This window comes from Ambystoma mexicanum, chromosome 1p (assembly GCF_040938575.1).
Source record: "Ambystoma mexicanum isolate Mex_15411 chromosome 1p, UKY_AmexF1_1, whole genome shotgun sequence".
Taxonomy (NCBI): domain Eukaryota; kingdom Metazoa; phylum Chordata; class Amphibia; order Caudata; family Ambystomatidae; genus Ambystoma; species Ambystoma mexicanum.
In genome coordinates, this window is record NC_090921.1 from 1,027,475,602 (window position 1) to 1,027,481,601 (window position 6,000).

The 6,000-nt window shown below is 41.1% G+C and overlaps 2 non-coding genes across 2 annotated transcripts; both read right to left on the reverse strand.

The window, feature by feature from the left end:
• Positions 1-218: 218 nt before the first annotated feature.
• On the reverse strand, positions 219-304 carry TRNAY-GUA (transfer RNA tyrosine (anticodon GUA)). The gene is given in 2 exon segments: positions 219-254; positions 268-304. It is a non-coding gene; the product is annotated as a tRNA-Tyr (tRNA).
• A 4,390-nt stretch (positions 305-4,694) lies between these two features.
• TRNAY-GUA (transfer RNA tyrosine (anticodon GUA)) lies at positions 4,695-4,780 on the reverse strand. Its single transcript is given in 2 exon segments — positions 4,695-4,730; positions 4,744-4,780. It is a non-coding gene; the product is annotated as a tRNA-Tyr (tRNA).
• Between the last annotated feature and the right edge of the window lie 1,220 nt (positions 4,781-6,000).

The window sequence follows — 6,000 nt, forward strand, 5'->3', positions numbered from 1 at the left end:
CTGTTTTGCCAGTTCATAGCAAGAGATGGGGATCCAAAACACCTCACAGGAAACCAATGAAGATTGGTGTTGGACAGAAACATAACGTGGCCACAGCCTCAAAGCAAAAGGCATCTATTTTCAGTGATGAAATATAATATAATTATAAATTGTCTGTTATTTTACTTTCCAAGTATTTTACTTTCCAAGTATTCAATAAAATGTGCATTTGGCAAAAGTCCTTCGAGCCGGGCTTGAACCAGCGACCTAAGGATGCCTGTTTTACCTCTACAGTCCTCCGCTCTACCAACTGAGCTATCGAAGGCTTGGCAAATCAGTTTCTAGCAAGCTCAATACAAGCTTCCACTTCAACCGTCGACATTCAAACATCTCTTGCAATTCGTGCAAAATACTACAAATTTGGCTTGTGAGGTTCCCGAATTGAGTAAAAGCACATCAGTTCACAATTAAAAAAATGACCCCCTCCGCAGTCTCCCGCATGTTACTGACCACCATACTAAGGAGGAAAAGTTGAAAGGCGGCGCCTCACAGGCCATCTCCTCAGAGTATTCATCAGTGTTCGGCCTTGACAATATTTTAATATCTTGGATGGTGTATAGTGTTCTCCCATTTCCCTTGAGAAATCAAGATTGTCAAGGGGATTCTGCTGTTTTGTCGGTTCATAGCAAGAGATGGGGATCCAAAATACCTCACAGGAAACCAACGAAGATTAGTGTCGGACAGAAAAATAACGTGGCCACAGCCTCAAAGCAAAAGGCATCTATTTTCAGTGATGAAATATAATATAATTATAAATTGTCTGTTATTTTACTTTCCAAGTATTTTACTTTCCAAGTATTCAATAAAATGTGCATTTGGCAAAAGTCCTTCGAGCCGGGTTTGAACCAGCGACCGAAGGATGCCTGTTTTACCACTACAGTCCTCCACTCTACCAACTGAGCTATCGAAGGCTTGGCAAATCAGTTTCTAGCAAGCTCAATGCGAGCGTCCACTTCAACCGTCGACATTCAAACATCTCTTGCAATTCGTGCAAAATACTACAAATTTGGCTTGTGAGGTTCCCGAATTTAGTAAAAGCACATCAGTTCCCAATTAAAAAAATGACCCCCTCCGCAGTCTCCCGCATGTTACTGACCACCATACTAAGGGGGAAAAGTTGAAAGGCGGCGCCTCACAGGCCATCTCCTCAGAGTATTCAGCCGTGTTGGGCCTTGACAATATTTTAATATCTTGGATGGTGTATAGTGTTCTCTCATTTCCCTTGAGAAATCAAGATTGTCAAGGGGATTCTGCTGTTTTGCCAGTTCATAGCAAGAGATGGGGATCCAAAACACCTCACAGGAAAACAATGAAGATTGGTGTTGGGCAGAAACATAACATGGCCACAGCCTCAAAGCAAAAGGCATCTATTTTCAGTGATGAAATATAATATAATTATAAATTGTCTGTTATTTTATTTTCCAAGTATTTTACTTTCCAAGTATTCAATAAAATTTGCATTTGGCAAAAGTCCTTCGAGCCGGATTTGAACCAGCAACTTAAGGATGCCTGTTTTACCACTACAATCCTCCGCTCTACCAACTGAGCTATCAAAGGCTTTGCAAATCGTTCTCTAGCAAACTCAATACGAGCTTCCACTTCAAACGTCGACTTGTAAACATCTCTTGCAATTCGTGCAAAATACTACAAATTTGGCTTGTGAGGTTCCCGAATTGAGTAAAAGCACATCAGTTCCCAATTAAAAAAATGACCCCCTCCGCAGTCTCCCGCATGTTACTGACCACCATACTAAGGGGGAAAAGTTGAAAGGCGGCGCCTCACAGGCCATCTCCTCAGAGTATTCAGCCGTGTTGGGCCTTGACAATATTTTAATATCTTGGATGGTGTACAGTGTTCTCTCATTTCCCTTGAAAAATCAAGATTGTCAAGGGGATTCTGCTGTTTTGCCAGTTCATAGCAAGAGATGGGGATCCAAAACACCTCACAGGAAACCAATGAAGATTCGTGTTGGACAGAAAAATAACGTGGCCACAGCCTCAAAGCAAAAGGCATCTATTTTCAGTGATGAAATATAATATAATTATAAATTGTCTGTTATTTTACTTTCCAAGTATTTTACTTTCCAAGTATTCAATAAAATGTGCATTTGGCAAAAGTCCTTTGAGCCGGATTTGAACCAGCGACGAGCTATCGAAGGCTTGGCAAATCATTCTCTAGTAAACTCAATACAAGCTTCCACTTCAACCGTCGACTTGTAAACATCTCTTGCAATTCGTGCAAAATACTACAAATTTGGCTTGTGAGGTTCCCGAATTGAGTAAAAGCACATCAGTTCACAATTAAAAAAATGACCCCCTCCGCAGTCTCCCGCATGTTACTGACCACCATACTAAGGGGGAAAAGTTGAAAGGCGGCGCCTCACAGGCCATCTCCTCAGAGTATTCAGCCGTGTTGGGCCTTGACAATATTTTAATATCTTGGATGGTGTATAGTGTTCTCTCATTTCCCTTGAGAAATCAAGATTGTCAAGGGGATTCTGCTGTTTTGCCAGTTCATAGCAAGAGATGGGGATCCAAAACACCTCACAGGAAACCAATGAAGATTGGTGTTGGACAGAAACATAACGTGGCCACAGCCTCAAAGCAAAAGGCATCTATTTTCAGTGATGAAATATAATATAATTATAAATTGTCTGTTATTTTATTTTCCAAGTATTTTACTTTCCAAGTATTCAATAAAATTTGCATTTGGCAAAACTCCTTCGAGCCGGATTTGAACCAGCAACCTAAGGATGCCTGTTTTACCACTACAGTCCTCCCATCTAGCAACTGAGCTATCGAAGGCTTGGCAAACCGTTCTCTAGCAAGCTCAATTCGAGCTTCCACTTCAACCCTCGACATGCAAACATCTCTTGCAAGTCGTGCAAAATACTACAAATTTGGCTTGTGAGGTTCCCGAATTGAGTAAAAGCATATCAGTTCCCAATTAAAAAAACGACCGCCTCCGCAGTCTCCCGCATGTTACTGACCACCATACTAAGGAGGAAAAGTTGAAAGGCGGCGCCTAACAGGCCATCTCCTCAGAGTATTCATCAGTGTTTGGCCTTGACAATATTTTAATATCTTGGATGGTATATAGTGTTCTCCCATTTCCCTTGAGAAATCAAGATTGTCAAGGGGATTCTGCTGTTTTGTCAGTTCATAGCAAGAGATGGGGATCCAAAACACCTCACAGGAAACCAACGAAGATTGGTGTCGGACAGAAAAATAACGTGGCCACAGCCTCAAAGCAAAAGGCATCTATTTTCAGTGATGAAATATAATATAATTATAAATTGTCTGTTATTTTATTTTCCAAGTATTTTACTTTCCAAGTATTCAATAAAATTTGCATTTGGCAAAAGTCCTTCGATCTGGATTTGAACCAGCAACCTAAGGATGCCTGTTTTACCACTACAGTCCTCTGCTCTACCAACTGAGCTATCGAAGGCTTGGCACATCAGTCTCTAGCAAGCTCAATACGAGCTTCCACTTCAACCGTCGACATTCAAACATCTCTTGCAATTCGTGCAAAATACTACAAATTTGGCTTGTGAGGTTCCCGAATTGAGTAAAAGCACATCAGTTCACAATTAAAAAAATGACCCCCTACCGCAGTCTCCCGCATGTTACTGACCACCATACTAAGGGGGAAAAGTTGAAAGGCGGCGCCTCACAGGCCATCTCCTCAGAGTATTCAGCCGTGTTGGGCCTTGACAATATTTTAATATCTTGGATGGTGTATAGTGTTCTCCCATTTCCCTTGAAAAATCAAGATTGTCAAGGGGATTCTGCTGTTTTGCCAGTTCATAGCAAGAGATGGGGATCCAAAACACCTCACAGGAAACCAATGAAGATTCGTGTTGGACAGAAAAATAATGTGGCCACAGCCTTAAAGCAAAAGGCATCTATTTTCAGTGATGAAATATAATATAATTATAAATTGTCTGTTATGTTATTTTCCAAGTATTTTACTTTCCAAGTATTCAATAAAATTTGCATTTGGCAAAACTCCTTCGAGCCGGATTTGAACCAGCAACCTAAGGATGCCTGTTTTACCACTACAGTCCTCCGCTCTACCAACGGAGCTATCGAAGGCTTGGCAAATCAGTTTCTAGCAAGCTCAATACGAGCGTCCACTTCAACCGTCGACATTCAAACATCTCTTGCAATTCGTGCAAAATACTACAAATTTGGCTTGTGAGGTTCCCGAATTTAGTAAAAGCACATCAGTTCCCAATTAAAAAAATGACCCCCTCCGCAGTCTCCCGCATGTTACTGACCACCATACTAAGGGGGAAAAGTTGAAAGGCGGCGCCTCACAGGCCATCTCCTCAGAGTATTCAGCCGTGTTGGGCCTTGACAATATTTTAATATCTTGGATGGTGTATAGTGTTCTCTCATTTCCCTTGAGAAATCAAGATTGTCAAGGGGATTCTGCTGTTTTGCCAGTTCATAGCAAGAGATGGGGATCCAAAACACCTCACAGGAAACCAATGAAGATTCGTGTTGGACAGAAAAATAACATTGTCACAGCCTCAAAGCAAAAGGCATCTATTTTCAGTGATGAAATATACTATAATTATAAATTGTCGTATTTTACTTTCCAAGTATTTTACTTTCCAAGTATTCAATAAAATGTGCATTTGGCAAAAGTCCTTCGAGCCGGATTTGAACCAGCGACCTAAGGATGCCTGTTTTACCACTACAGTCCTCCGCTCTACCAACTGAGCTATCGAAGGCTTGGCAAATCAGTCTCTAGCAAGCTCAATACGAGCTTCCACTTCAACCGTCGACATTCAAACATCTCTTGCAATTTGTGCAAAATACTACAAATTTGGCTTGTGAGGTTCCCGAATTGAGTAAAAGCACATCAGTTCACAATTAAAAAAATGACCCCCTCCGCAGTCTCCCGCATGTTACTGACCACCATACTAAGGAGGAAAAGTTGAAAGGCGGCGCCTCACAGGCCATCTCCTCAGAGTATTCATCAGTGTTCGGCCTTGACAATATTTTAATATCTTGGATGGTGTATAGTGTTCTCCCATTTCCCTTGAGAAATCAAGATTGTCAAGGGGATTCTGCTGTTTTGTCAGTTCATAGCAAGAGATGGGGATCCAAAATACCTCACAGGAAACCAACGAAGATTGGTGTCGGACAGAAAAATAACGTGGCCACAGCCTCAAAGCAAAAGGCATCTATTTTCAGTGATGAAATATAATATAATTATAAATTGTCTGTTATTTTACTTTCCAAGTATTTTACTTTCCAAATATTCAATAAAATGTGCATTTGGCAAAAGTCCTTCGAGCCGGATTTGAACCAGCGACCTAAGGATGCCTGTTTTACCACTACAGTCCTCCGATCTACCAACTGAGCTATCGAAGGCTTGGCAAATCGTTTTCTAGCAAACTCAATACGAGCTTCCACTTCAACCGTCGACTTGTAAACATCTCTTGCAATTCGTGCAAAATACTACAAATTTGGCTTGTGACGTTCCCGAATTGAGTAAAAGCACATCAGTTCCCAATTAAAAAAATGACCCCCTCCGCAATCTCCCGCATGTTTTTGACCACCATACTAAGGGGGAAAAGTTGAAAGGCGGCGCCTCACAGGCCATCTCCTCAGAGTATTCAGCCGTGTTGGGCCTTGACAATATTTTAATATCTTGGATGGTGTATACTGTACTCTCATTTCCCTTGAGAAATCAAGATTGTCAAGGGGATTCTGCTGTTTTGCCAGTTCATAGCAAGAGATGGGGATCCGAAACACCTCACAGGAAACCAATGAAGATTGGTGTTGGACAGAAACATAACGTGGCCACAGCCTCAAAGCAAAAGGCATCTATTTTCAGTGATGAAATATAATATAATTATAAATTGTCTGTTATTTTATTTTCCAAGTATTTTACTTTCCAAGTATTCAATAAAATTTGCATTTGGCAAAAGTCCTTCGAGCCAGA